Source organism: Acartia tonsa, chromosome 8 (assembly GCF_053477335.1).
Source record: "Acartia tonsa isolate MP-2025a chromosome 8, ASM5347733v1, whole genome shotgun sequence".
Taxonomy (NCBI): Eukaryota; Metazoa; Arthropoda; class Copepoda; order Calanoida; family Acartiidae; genus Acartia; species Acartia tonsa.
In genome coordinates this window covers 16,628,786-16,644,768 of record NC_137267.1, presented here as the reverse complement: position 1 = coordinate 16,644,768, position 15,983 = coordinate 16,628,786, and the positions used below count along the sequence as shown (strand labels likewise).

General features: G+C 29.9%; 1 protein-coding gene across 1 annotated transcript in view; it reads left to right on the top strand.

Moving 5' to 3' along the window:
- Nucleotides 1–15,983, top strand: part of LOC145326124 (uncharacterized) — a 102,950-nt gene that overhangs the window by 3,819 nt on the left and 83,148 nt on the right. Inside the window, exon 2 of the mRNA XM_080169239.1 lies at nucleotides 6,548–6,707. The gene's annotated coding sequence lies outside the window, so the exon portion shown is untranslated. The remainder of the gene's footprint in view (nucleotides 1–6,547; nucleotides 6,708–15,983) is intronic.

Below are 15,983 nucleotides of genomic sequence, written 5' to 3'. Positions count from 1 at the left end.
GTCAGCCCAGATAAAGCTATTAGATGCCTTTAATTGAAACTTTAGGTTTTAGCTTTAGCTATAATTTGAGTCTTGTAAACATTTGTTTATTTACTTTTTGCCCAAAAATATGACTTTATGCGATACTAATGACTAATGACTATTCGCGAAGGGGGGGGGGGGGTTTGATAAACAATACCAACAATAAAAGAAAATAGCCTATTGGCTTATCTGAAGAGAACTTCGTCGGTTTAGTGTTTGGTAATATCCTCACAAACCTATACTGCTTATATAATTGGATGTAGTTTGCAAGATTTTTACGACATGTTTAGCAAAAAAAAAAACTATTGCAAACAGGAGAAAGATAAAACAAATATTCTAGATGTTTTTTAGTGTACTTTTTTCGATGTTTTTTGACCCTGAATTTAGAGAATATGTGCAATTTTTTTTTAGCTAAATACATAAAGGAGATTTACATTATGTATTTTTGCACATGTTATTTTGCAAAAATAATTGTTTGCAATGTAAAAGAAAGATCAAGTAGGAAATAAGGGTCCAATTTTGTACAATTTTTATCTGGAGTTTTACAAATAACATTTGAAAGCAGTACTAGAATGTTTGTCATTGCACTTTTTTTAAACATTCACTGCAGATTTCTTTGAAGTGTGATTTAAGCTTGATAAGAACCAGTTCTCAGCCATGATGAAAAATCATGTATAGCATAGTATTGCAGACAATTTTATATGAATATTAAATATTTTTCGGGGTTAAATAATTTTTTTTGAATCTATTAATTTTTCATTTTAATATCTGTGGAAAGCTGCTTAAAATACCTTGTGATAAGTAACTGTTAAATATCCGACTTGATCTAAAAAGTTCATCTTAAACCGCCAGCAAAAAAAATACACTGGAGATTAGAAATTAAATGTTTCATTCAATGTAACCAAAAACTAACGGCAAAATTTTTAGAAACAAATTATTGTACATTTGATTTGCATTCTTTTATTTAAATGACCACTTTTATTTAATGCACTATAGTCAACATAAGTATTTGAATTTATATGAATATTTAAACAAAGATTATAATCAATATTCACTTACTGATTAAGACACCTTTTTTTTGCATGAATGCAATAATTTTTTTGCAAATTAAAAACATAAAAAACATAGAAATTGATTCTTATTGTGGTCATTTCCTCACTTTAACAGCGGATAGTGACAGGTTTTAAGCTATTTTGAAGAATATCTGTTTACCTAAAATTAGAGATGGAGCAAAAAATTGAAAAGAGGAGACAAAAAAAAGACTTTATGATGGGGGAGGGGTGGGGGGGAGTGCAATTACATTAAATCTAATAGAACACCTACTTATATTTATGCGTGCACCAACTCAAACTTAGTATGGTTTAATGCTATAAAAATTGAAGATTATGTGTCCATGTCCCTGCTAGCTTTACTAATAAGTTTCTTTCTTATTTTAATGGAATCACTTTCTTCATATTTTTTACTCATTTTAATGTATTGGTCAAGATAATAATTCTTGCATTAACTTTTCTATTAACTTTAGTCTTGTTAATGATTTCTTATCATTTTTTCCAATCTTTCTCTCTTTCGCTCTTTCGCTCTATCCCTCTCTTTCTTTTTATCTTTCTTTTTCTATCTATCTTTCTACCTCCTGTTCTCTATTTCTTCTCTCTCTCTCTCTCTCTCTCTTTCTTCTCTTTTTCTGCGTCCCTTATCTCTAGACTGTTCTTATATCTGATACTTCATTTATAACTAAGTCTTCACTCGAGAAATAAAAAAAACAGTTTTGCAGACCATATCAACCCTTGCAATCTGTGAATTTATGTGTGCAAAAACCGTTTAGACCTATCTACGCAGGAATTTATTCGTTTGTTCAGGGATATTAATAGATAAGACGATGAACACCACCAATTATGTTAAAAAATATCTTTTGTGTAGATTAAAATAAAAGGTGGCAAAATGTTTGTAAGATAAAATTTAATAATAAGTCCCCAAAGTTATTAAGTCAACGAATTAGAGAAAGTGTATGTAAACATTTGGGGACTTATAATTTACAGTCCAATGTTCCCTCCCTGGCTGAGTTTGTTGAAGAAATAGGGGCAGAGATTCTGAAAATAAATTTCTTTTTTTTAACGAACTTGTCATGTGTTGACTGTTGACATACAGATTGACGCCAAAATTTAATTAGTACTTTAATATAATTTTTAAACCTCAAAGTACCTTGCCCCCACGAAAAGACAAACAAATATAATCGTGTTAACTGCTTTAAATTTTTTTTTATGTTGTGCTTGTTATTGACATAAATAGTCCTCGTTTGTTATTGCACTAACTTGTCAATGTCCCTGTAATCAGTTTTACTAAGTGGTTGACATTTTATGTCTTTCAGCTATCTTTGTAGATCATATCAAATAAATAATGAAATGTTTGGACAGACGAACATTAACACTTGTAGAGTGTCTGAACGGAAAAAGCAGAATCTATAAGGTTAAGCAAAAGTGTAAATAAATTAGTTGCAAATCCTGCGCTAAAAGGAAAACTATATCGGTTTAGCGAGATTCTACGTTACTCGCATACAGACACACATCATGTTACTTTTATACAAGGATGGAGAATTAAGAACGACAAGTGAAAATATGTATTCCTATTAATTAAAAACTTAAGGTTAAAACAAAAAAGACATCTGGCATTAAAAAAAAAAATTTAAAAAATTACAATATGTCAAAAATTAATTATTTTGTGTTCATGGATTTTTTAGCATGAAGGACAATTTTAATCAATGAATCCGCGCTGCAAATTTTTTGCCAAAATTGTATTATGACATGAGATAAGGATTATGAAAAATAATTCGGATAAATGTTTAGGGTAGACAAGACAAAGATTTCAATATCATCTTCAATTCTTTTGTGAAAGGACCAGAAAACTATTCCTTACTAAGTTACCCTACACAGAGAGAGATGGGACAATGGGCTGTTTATTACACTAGTCCCCAAAGTTTTATAATAACTTATTCCTATTCGTTGGCGTTGAGCAATTAATGAATGGTTTATTAAGTTAAGTGTTCAAACGTTTCAACCACTAATTTTAATCTTTAGAAGGGCTAATTTTGTGTATTATTATTTGGGATATTTTTTAATTTATTGGTCATTGTCCTATCCTTTTTGATCGCTACTATACACCTAATGATCAAATAGACTAAAATACCCTCGTATATTTCTTACTATTTTTGTAAATAATTATCTATGTCTATCTATTTACATCTAGAGATATCTAGATATGTATATCTATCTATCTTGAGGGTCGTCCGTGCAAAATTTTCATTGGTTTCGCTTGGGAAATTTTTGCAATGTTTTTAACTTACTGCAAAAATAATTAAGAGGTTTGATTTCCGACGGTCCCCCAAAATAATTGGAATACTTTTCTGAAACTTTACTTTAGGGTTTGGGGTAAATCTCCCCCTACCCCATACACACACATAGAGAATCACCTAAGCTCCTTCACCATGACTTAAAAATAAACACAACCTTTTTTCTTATTTTTTGCACGAACATAAATTTTTGCAATTGTTGAGATTAATATCTCTTTGCTTTGTGTGTCGCAATTTTATAATTTGCAGTGTGCAAAATTATGGAAACAAGGATGACTATATCCATTCATAGGAAAGATCATTCAACATATTGTATTACTATTTCATTATGTTATCATTATAGTAACAAGATTATTTATTGCTTTGTTGAATTGGGAGGTAGATTTTGAAGGGAAACATTGGACTGTAGGCTATATTGGTACCGAAAGTTTTAAAAAGTTGTTGGCTTAAAACTTTGGGCACTTTTACACAACATTGATTGGTTGGTTTTAACTAGTAGTGCCAAGATTGATAAACCACTTATTTCAATCTACAGAAGGGATAGTTTTGTTTAACATCATTGGGGATTTAGGTTTGGGATCCAAGGTAAAACCAAAACTCGGATAGAGTTGATTTCTAACAGACAAACAAACAAAAACGCCATACTTATAGAGAAGCCTCGCAACCAAAAATTACACAGCCAAGAACATTTATTTCATTTAATTTTCTGTTCGATATTTATTGTTTTTAATTCAATTGTACCTTTTCAGAGCTGTAATTTTATTTTTGTTTGTTTTAAAATTTTTGTGTGTGAAAATCTTGCATTTTACTTTCTAATTAAGAAACTGAATTATTAATTTCTTTTTTCTTAAAATTATATAACGCTATAGAAAATTGCAGTATTTTGTCTTGAATATGAGAATTTGAGATCACAAGAATTTGATTGCCACCCAAAGTTTTAAAAACACCTTTTCGCGTAGTGAAGGGCAGAAAAAAAGCCTAAAACCATCCCAAGACTTAAATCTGAAAAAAATAGCCTAAAATCATACTGGGACCTATTTGAAGCTTCCCTTTAGAGGAAAACTCTATCGGTTCAGTAGTTAGTAAATCTTAGACTACAGACAAAAAACTTACTACTTTAGCTTAACATTAAATCTTGATTCGTTGGGTTAAACTATCAGTGTTTAATCTCTGTTTAACCAATAATTCTAATCTTTCGTCATTGGGGATATAAATATATATTAGGGCGGGTTCATATTGGAATTAGACAAACAGGGGATGTCACTTAAATAAAATTTCTGACCGAAAAAGAATTTTAAAAAATTGATATTTAGAATGCGACCACTTAAAAATGTATTTCATTAATAAAAAAATATGCAAAGACGACATTCAAGTCATCTCTACTTATTATCTCAGTTTCTATTAGTGCTAGAGGGCTAAATATTTTTGTGCATTTCCCTAGTTATATAATAAATTTCCGACTATAAGTCATTCAAAGTCATATTTCGCTTCCTTACCCTTAATTTACCAACCTTTTACCAACGACCAGACATAAAATTGTATAGCTATTTGTCAATGATAGTAAACAAAATTATTGAATGAGAATGATGGCTTCATGGTGCTCCCAGAAAAGGCCCTGAGGAGTAGAATCAGGAACTTTTGTCCGTTTCAAAATATCTCATTCCTAGCCTTAGAAATGACTTAAAAACCACAATTTTTAAAGGTTTATTGAGAATTGTCCAATTTGTAGAGTTTTTTTGAGATTTTTTCAGGCTTGTAACGAGATATTTTGAAACGGTCAAAAGTTCCTGATTCTACTCCTCAATGCCTTGCCTGGGAGCACCATGAAGCCATAGTTCTAATTCAATAAACTTTCGACACCCATTTACAAATAGCTATACAATTGAACGTCTGGTCGTCAGCGGTTAAAGACTTAGGATAAATTTTAAATCATCCAGAGGTGTATTATACTCATAAAAATCGTTTGCAGATCCCCGCTTTGGTCTCAGAAAAAAATGTTCAAATTCGACCCACCCTAATAAATATTATTTTGTGGGCTGTTTTAATAATTTTCTTATGTTTTAAGACCAGCACCTACAAACATGTGGAAAAAAATGTTTGCATATATGATAATATCATACAAGACTTTTTGGCACTACTTTAGACGTTTTACATATGTATTTAGTGTTCATATTTTGCAGCCATTTTTTTCTACTGAAAACAAACGATGTTATATTTTTAACATATCTACTAAGTAACTAAAAATCAGGGCTCGGCAACCGCCAGTAAGTCTCAGGAAACCCAACCTTTAACAATATTTTAAATCAGATAGAAGTCTAAACCTAAACTAACTAGGGCAATCCTCTTTTCAGAAAAGTTTTAAAGCATCGAAACAGATTGAAATATGAGACTTAGCCGCGGTTAAGCTGCTGAGCCCTGTCATAGACCTTTCCTTGTTTATTGACGTAATTTAATTAATTACAACATAGATTAATCCGCGAAAAGTTCCTTTACACTTTTTTATAAGACCATTTCTCTGATATTTTTTTTATTTAAAGGGTGTTAAAATAAAAACCAATCGCTTCACTTTTTTCAATATAAACCTTACAGTTTGGGTCTAAAACTAATAAAAAATAATACAATTCATGGCAAGGAGAAAGCAATTTTGAATTTTGAATCTACTCACCCTTCCAGAGCCCTAGAGCTTAAGACCTAGCCCTTGCAGAGAAATTTGCCCTACGCCGAAAGTGAATATTTTATTATAAATTTGTCTTTTATAAAACCAATCGCTCACAATTTGAACCACCATAAGTACTTCAAATCTTGTAGATAGACCCCACAATGTTTGGAGTTTTTGATGGGGCATGTAAAGACCTTTCTTTAGACACCTTAACAAGGTTTCTAACACAATCATAGCCAATTTGGCATCAAAAAGAAAGACCTGGCAATCATCAAGAACTAGGAATAGAAAGAGCCGTCATGCCTCAAAGTTGGATGGGAATGTCTTTTTTATGTCAAATTGGCATAGATTGAGTTAGAAACCTTGTTAAGGTGTCTAAAGAAAGGTCTTTATATGCCCCATCAAAAACTCTAAACATTATGGGGTCTATCTCCAAGATTTGAAGTACTTATGGTGGTTCAAATTGTGAGCGATCGATTATTTTTTTAACACCCTTTATTATTCATTAGTTATGTCTATTTCAGGCGAGTTACTGCTGTGCGAAATATTTGCAAACTTTTTTCAATCATTTTTGCGCATCTTCTATTCTACCCTTTTGCCTACCCGATGGAAAAGTTTGCCTGCCAAAGTTTTGGTTTGAGTTTGTAAACTGTCTGTTGGAGTAAGCTGCCTATCAGAATACAGGTCAGTATTGATGTTATTTTTTTTTTGGTTTTCGTTTTACTGCAATTTATAGATATATATAAGTTATAAGTAACACTAAAAGCTATTTTAACAAACACATTTTCATGGCCATAGCTAAAAAAATCGTGTAATAATGAATTTTTATTGCTTGAATTGGCGTATAGACTTATCATAAAACAGACAGAATAGATTATAGAATATCTTAACTATATGAAAATGATATTATTAAAATCTAAATTAGTATTTCAATCATAAATAATGTTTCTTTATTCTAGCTATTTAAAAATATCTACAATTCTTTTGTAGATAACACCAGGGATCTTAAGGGATAAGACAATGGACAGTAAATTTATGTACAACCTCAATTATAACAATAAAAAATACCCATTCTGTGAATTAAATTATTTGTTTATACGTTTGAACAAACAAATCAAAATTTAAACCAACAAATGAAAACTTTTGGTACCTACAAGTATAATTTTTATTCCAATATCCCCTCCCTCCCTGTCAATATATTGAATAGAATTGTAGATAAAATGGTTGTGTGGGAAATGGGTGTAATTTCCTCACAATTAACAACTCTGTCTCGTCTTCCGAATTAGATTAAAATTTCTTTTATCATATGAGAAATGCTCATTGAAATATTATTAAGGAGGTACTTTCAATTTTTTCTTTTTATTATTTTTATCTTTCTGTCTATATCTTATCTTTTTTTCTTATTCTATATATTCCATAGAGTGAGAAGACATTGGACTGTAAATTTATGTAATACTAGTACTCAAATTTCCAATAACAAGTTCTTTCATTTAATGGATTAAATTTTTGGGACTTTTTTTACGTATTGATTGGTTAGTACAAACAAGTAGTGTCCAAACTTTTTAACCATTATACATTATCAAGAAATTAGGAAACTTTGTATTTTTGGGAAACTTTAGCGGCTATTGTCCTATCCCTTTAGATCATTGCATTTTATTTATTTCTTGCATTTTTTGTGTATTCAAATGACCCGTGTCCATCTATCTATCTATCCATCTGTCTATCTGGTGTTTACAAAGCATATTGACCCTGAAAAGTTTTTTCCTAATAGCCTAAGTCGTCACTTTTGACAGTGGCAATTCTTATTCATCTAATTCTATTTTGGGTCCGATTCCTAAATTTCTTTTCATTTTGTGGAGAATAAATCGGAAAGTTAAGTTTAAACGAAGGTATTACGAGAATACCCCACAGGGTTTAGGTTCCCTGCAGGGGCTGGAAACATATTTTAAAAAAACTGAAAAAGTAAATTGTAATTTTAACAACTAAAATAAAATATTTTTAAGGATCGGCCTCTCTGGGTTTTCTTAGTGTTTGTTAGGTCGGGTCAACCTTCACTTTGACAATAATATGTCACATTAGACGTTCATGCAATATCCCAGAGTTTAATAGGGATATTCTTTTTATTAAAGCAATTTCAATAATAAAAAACACAAATTTTATCTAGCAGTCTAACCAAAAAATCGAAGTTTAATATCAGTGATTGAAAGGTATAAGACAATAGCCGATAGATTGATGTACATCCCCTATGATGTTACACAAAATTACCCCTTATGTAGATCACAATTAGTTGTTGAAACAATTGTACACTCAGCTTTATTAACCAACCAATGAAAATTCATTAAAAGTCACCAAAGTTGTTAAGTCAACGAATAAGGATATGTTTTTTCTAAAACTTTGGGGACTTGTGAAATAAACAGAACAATGTGCCCTCCCTCCCTGGTTTAATATTCTTATTTTTTTTTCATATGTACGATGTCTAAGTCTATCTATTATTATGTTTAAGTAATAATAGAGATGCTGCGCTTATAATTTTAACACAACACTTTTTGTATGAACATTTTTGTAAAAGAAACAAATAGGACAAATTGTCCATAATTCATAAAGGACAAATTTTCGCAAGATATTTTATTCTGAGAGAGCAGGACAAAGGGTTGTTTATTACATTTGTCCCCAACGTTTAATAGTAACGTTTTCTTATTCGTTGGCTTAACAAGTGTCCAAAAGTTTTGACCATTAATTGAAATCTACAGAAAGAGTAATTTTGTGTATCATCATTGGGCATGTACGTCAATTTATCGGCCATTGTCGTATCCATTGCCCATATTTCAAGGAAAAATTTTCGCAAGACATTTTATTTATCTTATAAGACAATAACAATTTATTTAAGTTATACAAATTTATAAATATTTTTATTATTATAAGTAGATTATGCAAAAGTTGTCATATTTGATTTATTATAATTCATAAAAAAAGTACACTGAAAAAGATTAATGAAAAAAAAAGGAAGCAGCTTATAGTGACTAATAAAAAAAATGACGCCATACATTACAAATGAGTATGACCAATTATGGGCCAGTATACATTTACCATTGGTCAATTACAAAGTATACTAGCCTATAACTGGTCATATGTATTGTATGACGTCATTTTTTACTAGGCAATATAAAATGCTTTAAAAAAATGTAAGAAAATTTTGGCATAGTACCCAATAAATAATGATTTAATAAAGCGATGTTTACTACTAGTACATCCTAAATTTATTTATTACTTCAATTACATATTTTTGACCACAGAATTTCTTCATGTATTTTTAGAAAAGTGTTATTGCTAAATTGTCTATTTAAATATATTATACCTTTTTTAAAACTATTGAGGTTGGGTTTTCTCAGATAGGAAAAACAACCCATCCGTTCATTTACAAATTATGGGTCTAAGCATTTAGACAATTTTCCCGGCCTCTAACCCTTTCAATAACTTATGACAGCTTTCTAAAGAAGAATCCGAACAGTCCAGTAGTTGACGAGAAAATTTGTTGAAACCAGATAGGCACTACATTTTTCACTATATTGAAAAATTCTTTTTTTTTACAGTTTTGTTTAAACTCTTTTATTGGGAAATTAGCTTGACCAAGTTTAAAATATATCCTTACTGTTTTGTTAATACAAAACATAGAATGGAAAAGAGAATGTGATAGTTATTTATCATGTAGTATCATAGACAGCTTTTCGCGGATAATAAAATGAAATATTATATTATTAACTATAGTTTTGTTGGGGGGCCGACAGCACGGGCCAACAAAACTAATACTAATTATATTATTTTTATTTATGATTTGGGGGACATCGTCAATAATACAATACATGATTTTTCAATATAGCTCAAAACTGCATTTGTTTCGAACTGAAAAAAGAATACTTTTCTTCTCTATGGAAAAATATTTATGAAACAGTTATGCTGTTTATGGAAGCTTTATTGATTTAATTTTTAAGTTATTTTTGATTTTCATTCCTTATTGGATATATCGTGGCTAATTAAAACATTTGAAACTTTGTAAAAACAAAAATTTCACTATGATTAACTCTTTATGGCTTTGTAATTTCAGTCGGTATCAAAAGTAGTTAAATTCTTCTAATTACATTGGAATTATGATTAAAATTTGTGATATTCTGTTGTGATACTAACAAACTTTAGGAACCACTTTGAATAACACACACCAAATTACAAGTCAAAAATTGAAACCAGGACTTGGCAGCCGCGCGTCAGTCGCCTGTAAGCCTTAGGGAAATCAACATGTTATTTAAAAATCAACTGAAAGTCTAAACCTGACCCAAAGATGGCAAGCTCACTTTTTAAAAATTTTCAAAACAATCCAGACAGGTGTAAATATGAGGCTTAACGCGGCTTCCGGGCACTGATTGAAAATAATTTAAATAAAATATCTAGACATTTTTCTATTCTTATTCTTTACCAAAAGTTTTCTGAGGCTGCATGTGGATGAACATACTCTAGTTATTCGTGACGTATAAAATAAAGGTTAAAAATTTATAAAGAAAGGGAGGGGACTTTTTCATTCAGTTTTATAAACACGTTCTTTCTACCGTCTTAAGTGGTTGAAACTAAGCTTCAGTGTACAAACACTTCAACAATAAACTTTTATTTTAAAAAGGAGTAATTTTGTTTATCCTTATGGAGAATGTACATCAATATATATTCCATTGTCTTATCCATACGACAGGTAGAAATAAAAAAGATAAAAAGAGATAATGCCTAGTTTTCAATTCAGTTAAGAGAAAGTTATACTGGCCAAGTTAGATAATATACAACCCTTTCTCCCTCCCAATTTAAGCCAGCTATGAAAGGTTGAATTTGGAAGAAAATAAATTTATTGTTTGATTTAAGATTAAAAATAGTATAAAAGAATTTATCTCGCAACATATATTTTCATTTATTTTCCTTTCCATGTATAATAGATAGAGTTACTGATATAGATGGAAGGACACACTTTAGCCTGGGGACAAAGCTGCTATTAAAGTTTTTGCCCATAAGGGCCAAAAATGCCCTTTGTTTTTTTGGGTTTTTTTTGTATATTTTGTTAAAGAAAAAGCATAATATGATATTTGATATTAAAATAGTTAGGAACTGTTACAATTGATTAAACAATGAAACCCATTTAAAATATTTAGATTAAGTTATCTTATTAGTTTATGCCCAGCCATCAGAAAAGTCAACCCATCTTTGTACGTTTAATTACATACTGTACAAAGTCAGGCACTTACTTTGTCTGTCATCGCTAGAGATTGTCAATTTATACAATAAACTAACTGGATCTAAAGGTATAAGACAATGACCGATACACTGATGTACATCCCAAATGTTTATAAACCAATTTATCCCTTCTGTTTACAATTAGTGACTGAACCATTAGGACACCTAAACTTAATGAACAAACCAATATAAATCAGTAAGTTCCTTAAGTTTTAAGCCAACGAATAATAAAACGATATTGTAAAACTTTAGGAACTAGCGTAATAAACAACCCAATGTCCCCTACCTCTCTGAAAATAAACTTTGTCCTTTGGAAAACATTGTTCTATTTTTCTTGAAAAATGTGGTTAAGTCTATCTTAATCATCTGGAGTAAGGGTGGTAATTGATTACCTATTTAGGGAAGGTGGTAGATAGGTGATCCACAGTTCTAAACTTAGTTGATGCTTCACAATAACAATGCATTTGCAGTTCTTTTCACGCATTTTTTTCTTTTAAAAGGACATCAGTAACCCAAAAAGTCGTTGTGGTTCCATTAATTAACATAATATTTACATAATTTAGACCTTAGAGTTTTTTTTACTATTTTTAGAGGAAATACGTTTTAAATTTTAATTAAACAAATCTATCCTTATGTAAAAGTAAAGGATATGTGTTTTTCTTTCTGTCTGTATCCTGGGATCGTGCTAACCGCTGAACCTTTATGGTTCTCCTTTACAGTTAAACTTTTTATCCTGGAAGGTTTAACACTATTTTAGGGGACGGTACTACCACCATCCCAAGATAAATCGCCCCTAGAAAAAATTGCCAACTCCGATTTTTTTACTTTTTCTTTTAAACCTTAAATTAAAAGAAGTGGACGGGTCGACTATTCTATCCACCTCAAGTGCCCTTACTTGTCTCTAGGGGCTTAGCCGCTAGTAATAAATAACTAGTGCCCTTACTTGTCTCTAGGGGCTTAGCCGCTAGTAATAAATAACATTTATTAAATTTAAATGTAACTTTGGACTATTATTTGCTTTACAATCAAATTATTAATAACTTTTTATGCTAACTAATTAATAGTTATACAATGTTCTATTTATGTTCAACATGTCGATAACTTGTGGGTGTGAATATATAACAGCAAAAAATCTTAGTTAAAGAATAATCATAAATTAACTTTTATATTTAAAAGGACAATCATGTCCAAAACAGTACCTCCCCCTAATAGTTATAACCTTCTCAGGACCTATGAGAAGCTTTACTGTAAAGGAGAAATATGTCGGTACAGACAAAAAAGTTGCTACTTTATATAATAGGATTAGCAATATTGTTAGAAAATTCCTATAATTGTATATGTAATGTTTAACACTAAACAACTAATAATGCATAAATATAGGGTATTATTAAGTAGAATTTCATAAAGTGTTAGACACCATTATATATCATCATTCGTAAACATTTTCAGGCAGGAAGGGGACATTAGACTATTACACTAGTACCCAAAGTTTTATTTAACTTTGGCTTAAAAACTTTGGGTAATTAAACAAGGACAATTACACCAGAAGAAGCGCAGTAATAACAAGTTAGCAACATTTTAAATGAAAAACAAATATTAACAATAAAGTAGAGATAGATGAACATTTTGAACCCTTTCATTATTTCTAGGTATTCTAATTATTAAGAATCCATATTAAGGTAGGGGAATATCTTATGACAATCATTAATTGAATTCTTCATCATACAAATAAACATAGAGGTAGCTTAGAGTAACCAAATACCTTTATTAATTGAATTCTTCATCATACAAATAAACATAGAGGTAGCTTAGAGTAACCAAATACTTAGAGTATACCAAAAACTTTATGTTGATTGTAGAATTGTCAATTGTCTGTCAGATGTGTGTACCTAATGATCTTGCTAACCGCTGAATCGAAATGGTTCTCTTTCTATGGGTCCTGAGAAGGATTATAACTATTTTGGGGGAGGGAACCACCACCCTAAAAGAGAAATGCAATAGAAAGAATTACTCCAACCCCCCCCCCCCCCACCCCGATAAAAAATTTGTTTTTCTTTTTAAAACTAAAATAACTAGTCCTGAACTCTTTGGTCTAATATTTAAAATACTGACAGGGGAAAAATTGTCCCTAATATCAGTACCGCAGTTTATTAAGGGACAGTAATATATATTCAGTGATTCAAATCATGTAATGTTTTTAATTTTCAGGAGTAGAACAATGAACGGTAAATTATTGTGGAATAGTTAGTACACTGCTAATTTCAACCAACTAATCAATAATGAATAAAAAAGTATAATCTAACGAATGAGAGAACTTTTGGTACCAGCTTGAAGTATTTAAAAGGATGAAAATAGTTCCCTCTCCCTGGGATGGTATTATAATGAAAAGTTTAATGATTCCTAGGCTCTAGGTAGTTATTAAGCAAATGGTTTATTATGTTAACACCTATATAGGCTTATACTTTGAGTAAACTCTATATCAGTTTGGCTATTACGTAAGTATGTATTTTGATTTTATTTACTAAGTACATTTGCGATAACTTTTATTTAATGAAATCTTCCAATTTTTAACATGTACAAAACGGCCTGCTTAATTGCTTCAAGATCCATGTCAGATCTATATAGGAAATAAATGTCTATAAACGAGCTCAAGTTTTCCAAGGAATATTTGTTTAAAACTCATAGTGCTCCAATAATCCATAATAAAATCTCATTGCCCAGAACGATAAGACCCATTATTTTACTTTATTAAAAATAAATTCCTTTTTTTAATTTCATGTTGCTATTTACCTTATATCAATGTATTTAATTTTTAATCATAAAAAAGAAAATTTAAATTTATAATATAATAAATTTAAAAAACCCTGTTTTAAAAGAATTCGATTGTGGCGACACTTTGTGTGTTCAAATATTAAACTAAAATTGTAATCATCATCATTAACCCTTTGGTGATGGTAATGTAAAGAAAAAAATATAATTTAAAAAATCTTTTTAAAATCATTTAGATTATTAAATATTTACTTTCTTTTAGATAGTAATGCCGGGTGAGGAAAATAGATTTATTGAGAAATAGATATGCATATAGAAAACTAGCCAATAGGGAGATAATTATATCGAGCCAACTCTAGTTTATTTATATGAATGAGAATTGTCTGCCTATGTTAAAACTTGGAATAATTGTTTATTATTGGAAAATGCACCAAAAATTAATTTCTTTTAATGTATATTGTGATCAAATTAAAAGTCAAATTTAAATGACATTCTGATGGGCTTATTGCTTATTTCTTTAAATACAATTAGTTTCTGTCTATCCCGGGACCTATGTGAAGCTTCTCTAAAACGAAAAACTCAATTAGTCGAGTAGTTATTGAAATCTCTAGCTTTAGACAAAAAAGCTTACTTCTTTATATTATAGGATTCTAGTCTAAAAAATATTTCTTATTTTACCATTGCGCTCCTCATTTTCGTTCTTGTAATTTTTTAAAGTCTAGATATAAAAAAAGAGTTTTTGATCTCTAAAATACCAATAAATTTAATATTACCAGTTTTCAATATTCAAGTTTTAGAAAGTTTTAATATCAGATAAAGATAACAACCAAAATTTATGTCTTTTAAAGCCGATAATAGACAATCAGCTTCTCTTTGACAAGGATATATCCCAGGAAAGGGAGGAGAAATTGGACTAACAATTATTCTGGTATTTAAAGTTTTATAAAAATGCAATCCCATTCGTTGGCTTAAATACTTTTAAGACTTTTATCAAATTTGAGTTGATACAAACTAGAAGTATCAAACTTCAGCATTCGTCATTTTCCTATCTCTTAAGATCCCTTGAAAAATATCATATTTAATTCTATTGTCCTCTTTTAAACTTTTCAGACCTTTTAACAAGTTTGAATCTAGTATTATTTGTTCAAGCTAATGTCAAATGAATGAATAATTTTTAGGTTATGTTTGACTTGAATTCGAGTGGCAAATTTCGTGGATTTTTTTTGCATACTTTTTGCAACATAATTATGATATGTATAATTAAAATTAATGCATAAAATTAAAGAATTATTCTAATTATCAAATTACATGCATATTTCCTTATTTAGATCTTGCCTTACAAAGCCACAGTGGTCTTAGCAAAGGAGGATCAAACCCGCAGAAATATAAAATTGCGAAATTTAAGCATTTAGATCGAAGGGATAAGACAGTGGCGGATAGATTGATGTATACGCCCAATTATGAAGAACAAAATTACTCTTTATTTATATTTTTAAAAATGTAATCTCAAAACTGATTAATATATATTAAATAGGTACATTAAACAAAGTTTGAATATGATAGCTTTTACAATTTGTTATAATTTTGCTTCAATGCTTGAAGACCTAGTCTTTGCATAAAAATAATTGCAAGTGCACTGTGTCTACTTCAAACTTCAGAAGCCCTTTAATCCTTTAATTTTAAAAGTGAAGCTTTTTTTTATATTTAGGGTAGGTCCGTATTTAGCAGATTGCTTTGATTATTAGTTTTAACATGTTGGAAACGTTCTATCGATTTCGGGGTGTTTCTAGAAGCAATAAGGCATAATTTAAAAAGCGTAGCAACATTATGATATTTAATAACCAGAAAGCTCGTATGTCCATCAAAAAAGCTTGTTATATATTTCTTTTATATTTTAAATTTTTAATCTGTTTCTTCCCTTTTTTA